Raw genomic sequence first — 16,300 nt, 5'->3', positions numbered from 1 at the left:
TATAATGGGGCTTAGATCAAGGTAAGTGGGTGTAGGATTGCATTTGCAACCCAACACTCTGTCCACTGCAGCATACAGTGGTGCCTCGCAAGATGAAATTAATTCGTTCCGCAAGTCTTTTCGTCTTGCGAAGCACGGTTTCCCATAGGAATGCATTAAAAATCAATTAATGCGTTCCTATGGAAACCGCCTTCAGACCAGGTCCAAGGACAGTCTGTCCCCCGACCTCTTCTGAAGGCCGGCGGGGGGCGAAAGTCTTTGCTTCCCCCCACGCCTGCCTTCCCAGGACAGCGGAGACTTCTCCGCTGTCCGGGGCGATCTTAAAATGCTGGCGGGCGGCAGCGCTGCCGCCCGCCAGCATTTTTAAATCGCCCCGGGACAGCGGAGGAATTCTCCGCTGTCCCGGGACGATTTAAAAGCCCCCGGGAAGGCAGGCAGGGGGGACAAAGACTTTTGCCCCCCGCCAGGCTTCAGAAGAGGTCCAGGACCTCTTCTGAAGGCGGGCGGGGGGCAAAAGTCTTTGCTCCCCCCGCCTGCCTTCAAAAGCCATCCAGGATAGCGGGAAGCGCTTCCCTGCTATCCCGGACTGCTTTTAAAATGCTGGCGGTGGGGAGCAAAGCCTTTCGGCCCCCGCCGGCCTTCCTGGACCTCTTCTGAAGGCCGGAGGGGGGGGGAAGGCTTTGCTCCCCACCGCTAGCATTTAAAAGAGGTCCCCGGAGATTTCCCTATGGGCTTTCTTCTTGCGAAGCAAGCCCATAGGGAAATTCGTTTTGTGAAGCGCCTCCAAAACGGAAAACCCTTTCGTCTAGCGGGTTTTTCGTCTTGCGAGGCGTTCGTCTTGCGGGGCACCACTGTACTGACTCTCTTGCTCCCTGTAAAAATGTTATTGATATTAAAACACAAAAACAGTGCAATTAACAGTAACAGAGTGGCAGTGTAGTGTAGTGGTTAGAGTGTCGGACTAGAACCTGGGAGGCCAGGGTTAAAACCCTCACTTAGCCACGAAGAACATCAGCTGACCTTGGGCCGTTCACTGCCTCTCAGCCTAACCTACCTCACAGGGTTGTTAGGGGGATTAAATAAGAAATGGGGAAACAATGTACACCACCTTGAATTCCTTGGAGGAAAAAAGGTGGGATGGAAAAGAAATAAACAAATAAAGTAAAAAAGTAATAAACAGATAAAAGACTACTCAGAAGTAAGATAAATTAGCTCCTCAAGCTTCTACATAACTAGCAAAACCAGAATAAAAATGACTGAAGTCTGCAAAATAATATTTATTTATTTATTTATTTTTGTTTGGGCTGCTTGAGCACAGAATTTTACTTTCAGTTTAGCATGGAATACACTCCTTCCTTAATGAAATGGCTACATGCAGTGCAGCAGTTTGGCTGTTGGTCATGCTACTAGTTCTCAGCATGTTACTTCAGGGCTCTTAGGAAACAAGATTACTGTACAGTATCTGCAAATAACCTCCTACAATGAATCGTGTCCTGAAGGTGGGGGGGAATGTGTCTCAGAAACACAGTAGTTTCTGTGTAGTTATCATTCACATTTCACAAAAGATGGAAGGATTGCTACCATTCTTTACACCAATGACGTTTCTCAGATGGCATGTTTACATTTTGGGTGTGTGGCTAAAAAAACAATATCATGGGTGGAGACTCTTCCTCTTACACAGCCCACAGCTAGGCAACACTTAGCTGAACAGAGTCTATAAGGCATTTCAATATAGGAATCAAAGCAAGCAGCTCTGTTAAACTGGAAACTAATGTTTAATTTTTTAAAAAAACCAATACTACTCTGGAAAATAATGTAGTTCCTAAAATATTAGGAGAAAGTACGATTATAAAGGGAGAACTAAAACCTGGCTCATCTATTTATGGATGAATCAAACATCAAATTCAATGTAGTGCACATTGCAGAACGAGTGTGATGGGCCCTGTGGACTCACTTGGATTTGTTTTCCACAGACTCTCTTATACCTGCTACCATCACAGCAACAGCCAGGCTGCAAATTAAGCCATAGTGCGTCTTGAGCTGCAGCTGAACAAGGTAACATTTCCTAGTTATGTATTTCAGCTGAAAGAGTCTTTACAGTAAACCCGCAGCTAAAATCTAAGCCATAAAATAGGACCAGATTGCAACACTACTATAGCCTGGGTGGTGGTTTTGGTTTGGTTTGGAATTTCAGTTGAAGAGTACTGAACACATTAGACACTTAACATTAATGGTGATCAGAATCCAGATTGACATGCAGAATGTTCCATATACACATAGGGGCTTTTCAACCTCCCATTCTGGAGGGAGCCCCTTGCAACAAGTTCCTCCAAAATTGAGGTCCTTCTGAAGCAGCCTTCCCTGAGGCATGAGACGCTACTACCTGTAAGAACAAAAAGCAGCACATGCACATGCCTGCATTGCACAGAGGCGTGGGCATCTTTACAATCCAGCATAACACATGTTGCTTGCATGTCAGTTGTGCTCCTTGTTTTGCAGCAAAACTTAATTTCTTCTCCAGATTCATCAGCGTCATGAAGGTAAATATGCATGCTGAAGTGGCACATAAGCTTGATTTGGCTATAACAGAAAGGCTTCCTAAGTGACAAAACATATTCTCAAGTACTCTCTTGAGAAAACACTAAAGAGCAACATTTCTTGAAAATGAAAGCTAAGTAAATTCGCCATTTGGCTACTCATATTGTCAGGCAGCTATGCTGAAAGAAGAATTTTTCCAAAGCCTTCTAGGGACATGATCAATATTCTTTCTGTTAGCCAGTTGACACTGGTGCACTACCAGCTCATCACCAGTGCAGGACTCCTAAACTGACAAAGGCAAAAACCTATGAAGTGTACCTTTGTGTATATGTCCTTTTGAAATGCCTGAAAACAGAGATTAGGAAAAAGTGGGATCCTGTTTTATGTGTTGTATGATCCAACCCAGCCCTGCACATATGGATGTGTTTTATGTGCTGGTTATTAATCACAACAATAAAGATTAAATATCTAGAATCTGTTGTTTGTGCTGTGAAGGGAAAATGAACTGAAAATCTTTTTTGAAGCTTGCCTGACATCAGGGTACTTAACCTGGGCTTTTTTTTTCAGAAGGAACTCGCCAGAACTCAGTTCCAGAACATCCCAGGCGGGTTGCCATTCTAAGAGAATGAGGAAGGTGTTCATGGTGAGTTCTGGCACCTCTTTTTTTTTTTTAAAGGATAGCATTGCTGGGGTCCATGAACTAGCAGCAAGGGAGAAAAAAACCCTATGCAATAAAATTAATTGTATGCAAAAATTTGTGTGTACGTGTCTGTCTGAATTTTTCTGGGGAGGGGGTCCATAGCTTTCAACAGATTCTCAAGGAGTTCTATGACCCCCAAAAGGTTAAGAATCACTGCCTTGCATTATCCCATTCAGTAATATTAGTTGAAGAGGCTTTTTGGAAAAGGGAGGTGGAAAAAGGAATGCTAAGAATCTTGACTTTCTATTATTCAACAGCACAAAAATCTGTTAGGTTTCCAATACAATGTTAAGAAGTGAATTTTTGAAAATGAGTAGTGGGAAATGTGCTCAGGGAATATCCATTACGTTCCTACTTAATGTGCTGTTGCTCTAAGTCTGCATTGTCTTATCTACTAAGTTCTTGTCTCAAAAATTTAGACAGCAGTTTAAAATGCCATTCCTGACCATGCTTTGAATTTATCGCAGCAACCCCTATGTTAGCCAAGGGCATCATGTACATGCCCCTCAGAGAACTACTTCAGCTTCTGCAACTTTCTAAATTAATCACTTCTCCCATTTGCAGACAATGCCTGCAGCTTTCTTGCACACAGCTAGAGAGTAAATATTTGCTTTTTACTTTTACTCATTTTCCCAATAAGCAACTTACCCTGGATGCTGCCAAAGGTTTGCATGTCGGACCACAGGGAGCAGTTCTCTCTTGTTAAGGGGAGTGATCCCAACTGCAGCTTCAAGAATGGTTATGTATTTCTTATACTTCATCCTGCCTCCTTCAATGCGCCACCAAATGAAGTGACAGCCTGTGTTCGGTTACAGCCTTTAAAAGCATCTTGCCCCAGCGATCTGACTCAACTACATCCCTGTTTTTCAAAATGGATTTCACACGCTGCAAGCCAGAGTTATAAAAATAACTTTTGGTAAAAGTGTCTTTAAAAATTAAGAAAAGAATTCCTGACAGATTCTCCTGAAACGTCATCGTTACATAATTCCTGCGATATTTGAATAAAGCACTAATGAAAATGAATCAAGAGACAATCATGGTTCTAAGCCTAGCCTGATAATGTACACTCTCCAATTTACTAATCCTCAGCTAAATCTCCAAGGCTTATAATCTTCCAAGTACTAATGGAGTAGCAGGTGACTTGTCTCTCAAATCAAGTGAAAGGCTGCTGAAGATCGGCTTGTTAAACTTTATGTTGCCTTCAGTATTCCCAAATAAAAAACATCCTATGTCCCCAATTTCTATGATCCAAAACGACAGCATCTTAAGGACCTAGTTGCAATTGACAGGGTGGGGAAGGAAGTGGTGCGTGGCACTCACATTTATTAAAGCAAAATACACAGATTTAGGAGGTAATGAAAAATTGCATTCCTTTCTACTGCATCTTATAAATGGAGAAGACTGTACAGAGGATTGTATCCAGTTAGGAAATGCTGGAAAAAACAATGGGTAACCTCATCTCCACTTTCAGGACAGTGTGTCACAGACAACAAACACAGAGGCAGGCTACTAGAATGTTCTGTGGGCTAACCACATGGGGATTTTATTTGCTGCAGGGCTGATTACAGTGGTACCTCGGGTTACATACGCTTCAGGTTACATACGCTTCAGGTTACAGACTCCACTAACCCAGAAATATTACCTCAGGTTAAGAACTTTGCTTCAGGATGAGAACAGAAATCGTGCTGCGGCAGCAGGAGGCCCCATTAGCTAAAGTGGTGCTTCAGGTTAAGAACAGTTTCAGGTTAAGAACAAACCTCTGGAACGAATTAAGTACTTAACCCGAGGTACCACTGTATTAAAAAAATCCTTCCAGTAGCACCTTAGAGACCAACTAAGTTTGTGATTGGTATGAGCTTTCGTGTGCATGCACACTTCTTCAGATACACTGAAACAGAAGTCACCAGACCCTTATATACAGTGAGAGGGTGGGGAGAGGTATTACTCAGAAGGGTGGTGATTGACTGGTAGGTGTGGTAAACCTGTTGACAACTGTTAATGACTGCAATTGGTCTTACAGGAAAAAGCAAGGGGTGAGATGGCTAAAAATAGCTTTATCATGTATAATGAGATAAGAATCCAATGTCTCTATTCAGACCAGGTCTCTCCATGGTTTTAAGTTTGGTAATAAGTTGCAATTCAGCAACTTCTCTTTCCAGTCTATTTCTGAAATTCTTTTGTAATAAGACAGATACTTTGAGATCTTGTATAGAATGTCCTGGGAGATTGAAGTGTTCTCCTACTGGTTTCTCTGTCTTGAGATTCCTGATGTCAGATTTATGTCCATTTATCCTTTGGCGTAGGGTTTGGCCTGTTTGTCCAATATAGAGAGCTGAAGGGCACCGTTGGCATTTGATGGCATACACAATGTTAGAAGATGAGCAATTAAATAGGCCTGAGATGGTATGTTTGATGTTGTTGGGTCCAGTAATGGTGTTGTCCTGGTGTAAAAAGGTAAAGGTAAAGGTATCCCTGCCCGTACGGGCCAGTCTTGACAGACTCTGGGGTTGTGCGCCCATCTCACTTAAGAGGCCAGGGGCCAGCGCTGTCCGGAGACACTTCCGGGTCACGTGGCCAGCGTGACAAAGCTGCATCTGGCGAGCCAGAGCCGCAAACGGAAACGCCGTTTACCTTCCCGCTGGTAAGCGGTCCCTATTTATCTACTTGCACCCGGAGGTGCTTTCGAACTGCTAGGTTGGCAGGCGCTGGGACCGAGCAGCGGGAGCGCACCCCGTCACAGGGATTCGAACCGCCAACCTTTCGATCGGCAAGTCCTAGGCGCTGAGGCTTTAACCCACAAGTGGCAGCAAAGTTGGCAACTGGGTTTATTGCAGGCTCTGGTACCGGTGTTCATGTTAAGTCTGGTTGTTGTATTTTTGTGGGTGAGTTGTTTAAGATTGGGTGGCTGTCTGTAGGCAATGAAAGGTCTTCCTCCCAGAGCTTGAGAAAGAGAACTGTCATTGTCTAGGAGAGGTTGTAGATCTCTTATGATGCGTTGTACTGTTTAAACTTGGGAGCTGTGATTACTAGTGGTGTTGTTATTTTCTTTTTTGGGTCTGTCTTGCAGCAAGCTCAGCCAATCACCCGTTCCCACCACCCTTCTGATTAATACCCCTCCCCACCCTCTTACTGTATATAAGGGTCTGGTGACTTCTGTTTCGGTGTATCTGAAGAAGTTTGCATGCAGACGAAAGCTCAAACCAATAACTTAGTTGGTCTCTAAGGTGCTACTGGAAGGAATTTTTTTTACTTTGTTTCGACTACAGCAGACCAACACGGCTACCTATCTGTAACTGGGTTGATTACAGTTTAGTTTCAAAGTCTCAGACAGCAGTATCAGCAACCGAAGAGCACAGGTCCAGGTGACAAATTAAGCCAAACCATGACTTAGCTCACAGTTGTACAGCAGGACTTGAGCCACTACCACACAAGCATTTGCACTAAACCATGGTTTGGCTTAGCAAACTCTCTAGAATTATTTCCCATCAACAGAATAGTTTAATCCTACCTTCTCCCCACCCAATGTTAGGCTGGTACAGAGACGGCTTCTCTGCACCAGCCTCTACTGCCAGAAAGCAGCATTGCTGGTGGTGCCACAGAAAACTACCACTGGAGGATGTCAGAGGAAAGCCCTGCAAAGGATATGGCAGTAACTTTAGATCCACTGGATCCAAGAACCTGTGGATCTCACAAGTTCAGGGCCCTCCAGGCTGACATAGAAAGAAACTAGAAAGAATCCTTCCCCACCTTCTGACCAGGCCAGCAGGAGCCAGCAGGGCTTGGAAGGCAGCAGTGGCCCAGTCCCTCCTTAGCACAGTCCTGGTGCTTTGAGGCCAAACAAAAGGAATGAAGTCAGAGGGCAGAAGGAGAACAGAGACATTGAAGTTAGAAAGGTTCAGGATGAAGCTCAAACATGAATGTTTGTTTTGGAGCTCCCTCTCCTCTTCGGCTCCTCATTAGTCTCTCTTAGTCTCTCCTAATCACTGTGATTGGCTTAGGATGCCAGGTAATCACCTAGCCTTTGCTTCCAGTACCAAGAGACAAAGAAAAAGGCCTGTGCACCACCAACCATTGTGTACTGGCACTTGCAAGTGTGTGGTTGTAAAAAATGACCAACACTGCTCAGACAAAGCAAATTGTGAAGGTTCTCAGGTTCAGGGCAAAGCCCCTGAAACACAGTAAAGTCACACGGCCATGCTAGATATTTATCAGCATGATTTAATTAGGGCATAACTAATGTGTGCAGACATGTCGAGTGGGAAGAACAGCTTTGAAAGTGCAGGCCACATACACAAACACAACTTTTAAATACCTATGCAAAATATTGCAAGAAATTCGGGGGGGGGGGGGGTTACCCAAAAATGTAGTAAAGATACTTTTGCACAATTGGAGTCTCCTTCCTTACTGACAGGACTGAGAAGCAACGAAAAGTGATTTCATTTGTTCTTGCAAAATAAATAAAATGTAAAGGAACTCGGGGTGGCCTATGTGGTTCTTTCCTCTTCTGTTTTAGCCTCAGAACAAGCCTGTGAGGAATGTTGGGCTGGGAGTGCATGACTGGCTGCGCCTAAAATCACTCTGTGAGCTTCATAGCAAAGCTGAGATTTGAACCAGACTCTCATCAGTCCCAGGCAGCATGGACAATGGTCAGGAATGATGGGAGTTGCAGTCCAACAATATTTGGAGGGTGACAAGTAGCCACATTACTGCTCTAACATTCTAGTCCCCCACATTTTAGGCCCCATTTAAAGCAGAGTCATATCCTTTCAATGATCAGTCCCTCTTCCCTTTGAAAAGTCATGACTATTTAAAGGGGTTTAAATGTATATAAATACCTACATACCTAACACCACAGCCCTCATCAGCTTTAAGAATCTGTTTATTTATCTATCTTTGTCCCCTCACATTACGATCCAAATCAACATGGAATAAATCTGCACCACCTGCTAACAAAAGATAAAACAAGGTGCTCTCATTTAAATTTTTCCCTTAGCTTATTTGCAAAGTCTTTACAAATGCCAATTTGAGCCATCTGATCGGATTGCTCCCAGACTTTAAACAGAATTAAAAGGAATGTTGCCTAAAATCTTACAAAAATACAAACCACAAAAACATAATAGAAAAGGTATTTACAACATTTTCTTTCCAAATAGACTGTTTTCCACAGGCCATAGGCAAATACAACAGAATCCCCAAGAACCATGATTTGGAAGTTAAATGCCACTGAAATCTTTTTGACTTCATCCCAGTTCATACAGGGCTCCATAAAGTACTTTCTACATATTGCAAGGCCCTAGAGCAGGGCAGGCCAACTTTCCATACCAAGAGGGCTGCAAGAGTCTTTATTGCAAAATTGGCCTCCCCCACCAGCTGTGGTGCTGCCTCCTCGAAGCTGGCTATGTGAGGTGCTGGGCTTCAGGAAGGAGGCCAGAGGCCTCGAAGGCCCTACCAGAGCCCTCACGCCTCCTTCCTAAGCCCAGTGTCTTGCTTTCCTGGTTTTGGGGAGGCAGCACAAGGGCAGGGTCAAATGTTGCTGAGAGCCACCAAAAGGGCCTTGAGGGCTGCATGTTGGACCTCCCTGCCCCAGAGTGTCTCTCCCCTCCCAACACACTGGACAACAGACTCAGGTGTCACTGGTGTGACACATCATTAATTGTGTCGGGTTAACAGAAAACAATATCAGACGTTATACTCACAGCGGATCCACCAAAATCAGTTAAATTAACTTAGACATCATTACTAACTTAAGCTTACAGGATAGAATCCAAAATGCACAACAGGGCTTCTCCTTCCTTTCCTACCCCCTGTACCCCCAATGCACCCCCAATCTGATTCAGATAACTGGGGGACCCTCCAGAGCGGAACTGTGGTATCTAGTCCTGTTTCACAAGTGCAAAGTTCATTTGCAGAAATGGGCAGACATAACTGGACATCACCACTAAATATCAGTGCTGTGTTCTGAGTACAACTTAGTCGGCTATCACCCTATAGAACTGTTCTCCAGTTTATTTTGCTAGTCAAAAACATACAACTAAATAAGATTACAACAGTCTCCATATTGCCTTGGTCCCCAACTCCCTGTCAAAATAACGTTTGTTTGGCTTTACTTTGGCCCGGCCCCTGACTCTGTCAATGATTCAGTCACTGTTCTTGGAACTAATCTTGGCTCTCTTATAAGGCTAAACAAGCTAGAAATATGTACCTATTTTATAGGTGTTTAAAGCCGTAATAATACTCTAGAACTATGCATGATAAGTGGTTGTTAGTTAATGTGTATAGTCTCTGGGTGAGATCATATGTTTTTAGTTATTAGCTCTGCATGTATTTCTAATTCTTATTTTGTGGCACATTGGATTGCGGTAAATTGACAGCAGAGCTCCATGTGATTTGTGGGGAGCCTCGAATTACAGCCTGGTCCTGCCTATGTGACCTGTGCATCTGTGTGTAGCACACAGGTCACATAACTGAACATGCAACTATGCTTGTATGATCCCCAGTCCAGGCTAAAAATTCTATTCCTGACACAGAAGCTGAGGACCTCCTGCCTCCACCTCATACCTCCAAAACACAAATCCTCAAGCCCCACATGAACCAGCCCTCACTGCTATGTAAATGCGTTTTACATGGAAACATTTTCACAAGTTTATTCAATTATATTCATGGGAAGATATATACCCCCCAATTTATTATAATATATCACCATTTCATAATACAAAAATAAAGAGGAACAACTGGATGTAATTTTTTCAAGAAGAAATTGTGCTTTTAAAACCCCATGTACTTCATGAAGATGTTGCTATGGATTTAAAATGGAAGAGACTCTTGAGTAGGAGAAAAATGTAAAAAGAATTTTATCTTCAGACAACAAGGATGTGATTCTAAATTGCAGTTTATGTTGCAACCCTCTCTGTATCTGAAACTGCTTGTTCAGCTGAGTTTCATCAACTATGGTTTACTCAAATATAATCCCATGAACTACCATGTAATCCCATTTATCTTACTAAATTTACTCCTTGTCCTACGGGCACCTCTGGCCCTTGGTCCCTCCTGCCCTTTGCTTTCCCAGAAGACTCCACATTTTACTATTGGAGACAGTTAGAAGATGGTTCAGCATGAAAGGATAGTGGAAATATATCACAAACAGAGGATCTGTACATTTCAGCTACATGCAACTGAAATAATTGCACATACAAGCAGGGTAGATGTCAAGCCACAATTGTTGAGTTTTTCCTCCTAACCAAATGTTCTCATTCTAGAATTACATTTGCACATGATATCAAATCTTAGTTTTGTGAATGAGCCTCAGTCTGATATATATGCTTTCCCTCCCCCCCCTCCCTTCTTCTCTTTCGTGTGGCTTCAACAGCAGAAGCATTTGTTTCAATTGCTATTATGTCCAAAACCAAACTATGGCTTAGTTTTAGTAAAGTAAAATGTAATCCATGGTTTCCGAATCAAATACAGGCAGCAACTGTCACGAACACATCTGCCCCAAGTAGAGAAGCACAGCACAAGTTAAGAAGCAATCAGACAGCCGGGAGCAGTCTCCCTCACTCAAGGAGATGTCCGCTCACTCAAGAAGCACTCCCCTGAGCCCAAGGAGTAGACATCTGGGAAAGGTATTAGGAAACAAACCCAGAAACATAAGGGTCATAGATTCAGGATAGTCTGCAGAACCAGGAAGCACTCCTCAGAAGGGTCTCCTGACACGTAAGGTAGCCAGAAGCTCCAATAGAGCGTCTGAGACTATTTGTTTTGCAATAAATCTTCAAGCTAATTACAACCTGTGTGCTGTGCTATCAAGACAGCCTGGGCTCCTGACAGCAACCATTTTCGGGGCATCCAATCGACATTCAATCACCAACACACAGTTCCTTTTGGACCCTCAAGAAGGCGGGTGGGGTGTAACAGGGTGGGGTACAATTATACGCACTCTGCCAAAGCATGTGAGGTCTGGGAATGGAACCCCTGTGCAAAATGGTTGCTGCCTGTAACTAAAACACTTCTGTCCAATTTTCCCCATCATGGAACTCAAGGCATCATTACACAGGGTCCCAGACAGTCACCTATCCAGGCACCATAGGTGCTGGCTCCCAGGGGTCAAGGCTCTTTGGCCCCCTCAATCTTTTTTGTTAGGGGTTCAGACTCTCCCCCCCCCCCCGTTCAGGCTGGGCATGGAGCATTGTGCATGGGGCACCAGGGTGCCTGTTTTTCCGAAGATGGCACCTCTGCCAGGCACTAACCAGACTCAGACCTGCTTAGCTTCAACCAGGTGGCTGCATCCCTTGCCCTCAGACCATGTCCTGAGACTTCATGATCCCGGCTTGTTCAGATGAACCATTGTTAACATTAACCACAATTCAGACATAATGGCTCATCATCATTCCAGGCTTTCGAAAGTGGAGAAGATTTTAGCTTGTTTCAAGCCCAAGTTCCCTGTTTTGTACAAACATGGAAACTGAGGTTCAATGTTAATTAACAAACAAGGAAAACATGTGGAACTCTGTGTTTATGGGATGGATTCTTTTTGAGAAGTATTGCCTTGTCATTTTCACTTGGTTTAGTCTCACTAAATTTCTGCTTATTTTTCCCTTCTAAAACGTTCTGATCTGTCATATGGCATCATTTTAGATGAATTACTAAGACAGAACTAAGGTATCTGAACATTTACAGGAAAAAACAAGAAGTGAAAACAAAGGAGAAGCCAGTACTTCACAGGAAGCAAGCACAGAAAGAGGGGGAAACACTCTGTTGCACTGTTACCTCTAGTAGTGTTTGAGAAATCGCTTTAAACTAGCACATTAATGACAACAAATGTTTATGCTTTTGAACCAGGGAAGATGAAAGTCTCAGTGCCTGAAGAGAAATCAGTGAACAGTCTTTCACAAAAATCTAAGCCAAGTGCTGAGTAGATGATGTCTGGAAGACAGAGAATTTCAGGGTTGAAGGAAATCAGAAGACAAGAGAAAAGGGTAACAGAATAACAAATAAACTGGAAACGGGCAGAGGGGTGTGTATGATTTTTTTTCGGGGGGGGGGAGGAGACAAGCGGGAAAGGAGAATGGGAGAAGAAATCACAGGAGATAGGCAAAATACTTTGAGAGGCATGTGGGGGTGGGAAGGGGAAAATATACAACAAAAGCATTCTCCACTTGGTGAGCATCTGGATCAGCCAATTCTGCCTAAAATGGAAAGGCTGGCTCCCAATACCTCCAGAATCAATGTCTGTACTAGCATGAAGATTACATATCAGTATAAAATGAAATCAGTAATTCCCATGGGCTTATGCACCTCCACCTGCCTCCATTTTATGGCTTCCACTTCCCCTGCACCACCATTTTGTGATGGCCTCTATGATTTTCAGCCATCTCATGTGCGTTTTGGGGTAGAAAGTCTTAGAACATCTGCTTTACCATTTTCTTGTAGGGAAAGTATGGAAACCTCTTGATCATTTTGGTTGTCCATATCTATACTTTTCCTAGTTCACAAGGTCCTATATGAGATGGGGGAACTAGAATTGTGCAACATATTCCAAATGTAATTGCACCACAGATGAAGTGCTGAATCATACTGGAGACAAATCATGTGAAACTCTCTCTTCTTTACAGTCAACTCTGTACCGTACTCCCTTTGTGTTATTTGGGGCTTTGTTGTTGTTTAGTCTTTTAGTTGTGTCCGACTCTTCGTGACCCCATGGACCAGAGCACGCCAGGCACTCCTGTCTTCCACTGCCTCCCACAGTTTGGTCAAACTCATTAGGAAGAACTTCCTGACAGTAAGAGCTGTTCGACAGTTTAATTTGCTGCCAAGGAGTGTGGTGAAGTCTCCTTCTTTGGAGGTCTTTAAGCAGAGGCTTGACAACCATATGTCAGGAGTGCTCTGATGGTGTTTCCTGCTTGGCAGGGGGTTGGACTCGATGGCCCTTGTGGTCTCTTCCAACTCTATGATTCTATGATTCATGCTGGTAGCTTCGAGAACACTGTCCCACCATCTCGTCCTCTGCTGTCCCCTTCTTCTTGTGCCCTCCATCTTTCCCAACATCAGGGTCTTTTCCAGAGAGTCTTCTCATGAGGTGGCCAAAGTATTGGAGCCTCAGCTTCATGATCTGTCCTTCCAGTGAGCACTCAGGGCTGATTTCCTTCATTTGATCTTCTTGCAGTCCATGGGACTCCCAAGAGTCTCCTCCAGCACCATAATTCAAAAGCATCAATTCTTTGGCAATCAGGCTTCTTTATGATCCCGGTCTCACTTCCATTCATCACTACTGGGAAAACCATAGCTTTAACTATACTGACCTTTGTTAGCAAGGTGATGTCTCTGCTTTTTAAGATGGTGTCTAGGTTTGTCATTGCTTTCCTCCCAAGAAGCAGACGTCTTTTAATTTTGTGACTGCTGTCACCATCTGCAGGGATCATGGAACCCAAGAAAGTAAAATCTCTCACTGCCTCCATTTCTTCCCCTTCTATTTGCCAGGAGGTGATGGGACCAGTGGCCATGATCTTCATTTTTTTGATGTTGAGCTTCAGACCATATTTTGCACTCTCCTCTTTCACCCTCATTGAAAGGTTCTTTGATTCCTCCTCACTTTCTGCCATCAAGATTGTGTAATCTGCATATCTGAATTTTTTGATATATCTTCCAGCAATCTTACATTCCGGTTTGGCATTTATCCAGTCCAGCCTTTCGCATGATGAATTCTGCATATAAGTTAAATAAGCAGGGAGACAATATACAGCCTTGTTGTACTCCTTTCCCAGGTATGGAGCTTACTCCTAGGTAATTTGGATTTTTGCCATTCTGGAAACAAATTAAGCCATTTTTGAGTTCTATCCAAATGCTTGTATTAAAATTCCAATAGCAAATCCAATATTTAAAGTCCTTTAAAAATAATTATTATGGAAGTACTGCAAGGTGAGACTTTAAATCACAATGATTAAAAGTTTTTTAAAAAACACATAGTAGAAAATTATGTTAGCTGAACAAAACAAAAACAACAGAACCAAAGTGAGAGAGCTATCTTGTACATGGTAAAATATGTAATCATTCCATTTTATGAAGTACTTAACAGCTGACTTGGCAGCACTGAGTTTTTGACTCCCTCCATCCAACCCCAAATTAAAGTTGAGAAAAAATAAAACTTTTCCAGACTCCTCTATCAGGATTCCTTTGCGACATTTACTTATTCAGGCTACCATTAAAAAGCTCAAAGTTCAACGAAGTGCTCTGGGGATTAAATGCAAAGGCCGCATTCAATTATCCATAAGCAAGATAGAAATGTCAGACCCAGGACATTTGCACTGCCTGGTCTAATATTGAAGCTTCCTGTCAGAACAAAATTAAAGATCTTGGCAGGTAAGGAAAAAAGAAAAAGAAAAAAGGCCTTGCACATTGGTTTGTCTATTGTTTCTGAGTTTCTGCTGTGGCACCATCATTAATAAATAAGGCAGGAACCAACCCTGCACTATTTCCCCAGAGTTTAAAAAACTGGACAAACCTGTTAGGAAGAACTTAAGATTCATTCTAATACAGACAGGAATTTCTGGGTTTTTAATGATCTGTTGCATGGTTCATCGTCTCTCCCCTACTCACTGAAAAAGACACATGTACAGCCTCCTCCTCAAAGTATTCTGCTAGCAGAAACTCTGCTGACCACAAGCAGTTTTTATGTGGGGATCATATAGAACTACATGTTGTTGACAAGGCAGTTGCCTAACTAGCACGGGTACCTTGAGCCCTCGCTCAGGACGCAGCCCAGATGGAACCCAGAAAGCAATCATCTGGGTGCTCAAGTGGGCATCTCCCAAGGGCACAGACCCTCCTAGTTGCCATCCTATCCATCCTCTAAGGTGGACTAGCAATATTTTAGAAGCTGGAGAACACAAACTGAATAACACATGACTGTACTTGGTCGGGGGGGGGGGGGCGCTGCCCTGAGGCCCAAATGCAGTTCTCCGAACCTCTCTCTCTCTCTGCACTCAGAGGGACTTTCCCCAGGCCACTTCTGCTGCCTCGCCAATCTACTCTGCGGTCCTACTCCAGACCCCTTCCAAGTGTTTCTCCCCCTTCCACTGCCCTGGCTGGAGAAAGTCCTTGCATCCTGATAATGCCTCCTGCTTGCCTGGACGAGGACAGGTTTACTACTCTGCTCCCAGAAAGTTGCCCAGACCCTCAGACTGAAAAAAGTTCCTCATCCCTGGCCTAGTGAGTTCAGGGCTTTGCAACAATCTGAGAGAGATTGCTCAGAGCTGCAGAACAGCTTCAGGCCCGAACAGGACGTGACACTGACTGGACATGCATGAATGCATGCCTTTTAGAGTTGTTGTTGTTCTTGCTGCTGCTAAAAGCGGTTGAAAGGAGGGATCTATTCGGGGTCTGCCCTTATGCCATGTCCCCAATCTAAACCGCTCCCTTTATTTGCCTGTGTGTTTGCTCTGGGTGGCGCTGGGCTGCGGAGAGGAAATGCACTGAGGAACCAGCGTTGGGGGAAAGAGTTGCACCCCCCTCCCAGCCATGCTGCAGCAATAAGTCTCACAAGACACATACGCTCCCACAGCTGTTTTTAGCAAAATATAAAGGAAAGAAAGAAAGAAGACACACATTCACACAATTGTGTTCTCAGTTGTTCCGGATGAATGGACCTGCGCTAATGGGTACAAATTATAAGGTGTTTTGACTGAACAACTACACCTGAAGTTGACAGACTGTCTTTGGCTGGAACTGCCCAAGTGGATTTCAGGCAACAGATAGAAGCTGGACCAGAGGACCTTTGAGGTCTCTTCTAACATAATGTCTGTCCTGCACCTGCAAGAAATCAGATCTGCAGAGTGCAATGCTAATATTAACGCAGGCTCCTTCAGTGTTGGTGACTGCTGAACACTTTGTTTAAGGCAAGCCCACACAGACATATAATTTTATTTTGTAATTTGTTTTAAAACTGATGTTATTTATATGTTGATGAATGTTATGTCAACATCTTTTCAATGTTTGATTTTTTCAGTACAGTATCCTTTTAAAAAGCTTTCTCATGTTGTACATTACTTAGAGCTCTTTGTTGACTAAGTG

The 16,300-nt window shown here is 43.6% G+C and overlaps 1 protein-coding gene across 2 annotated transcripts in view; it reads right to left on the bottom strand.

The window, feature by feature from the left end:
• TJP2 (tight junction protein 2) overlaps positions 1–16,300 on the bottom strand; it is a 92,879-nt gene that overhangs the window by 73,080 nt on the left and 3,499 nt on the right. The window lies entirely within an intron of this gene.

Source organism: Podarcis gaigeae (genome assembly GCF_964106915.1).
Source record: "Podarcis gaigeae genome assembly, chromosome: 11".
Lineage (NCBI taxonomy): Eukaryota > Metazoa > Chordata > Lepidosauria > Squamata > Lacertidae > Podarcis > Podarcis gaigeae.
The sequence above is the reverse complement of the archived record's forward strand: the minus strand, read 5'-3'. Positions and strand labels throughout refer to the sequence as shown.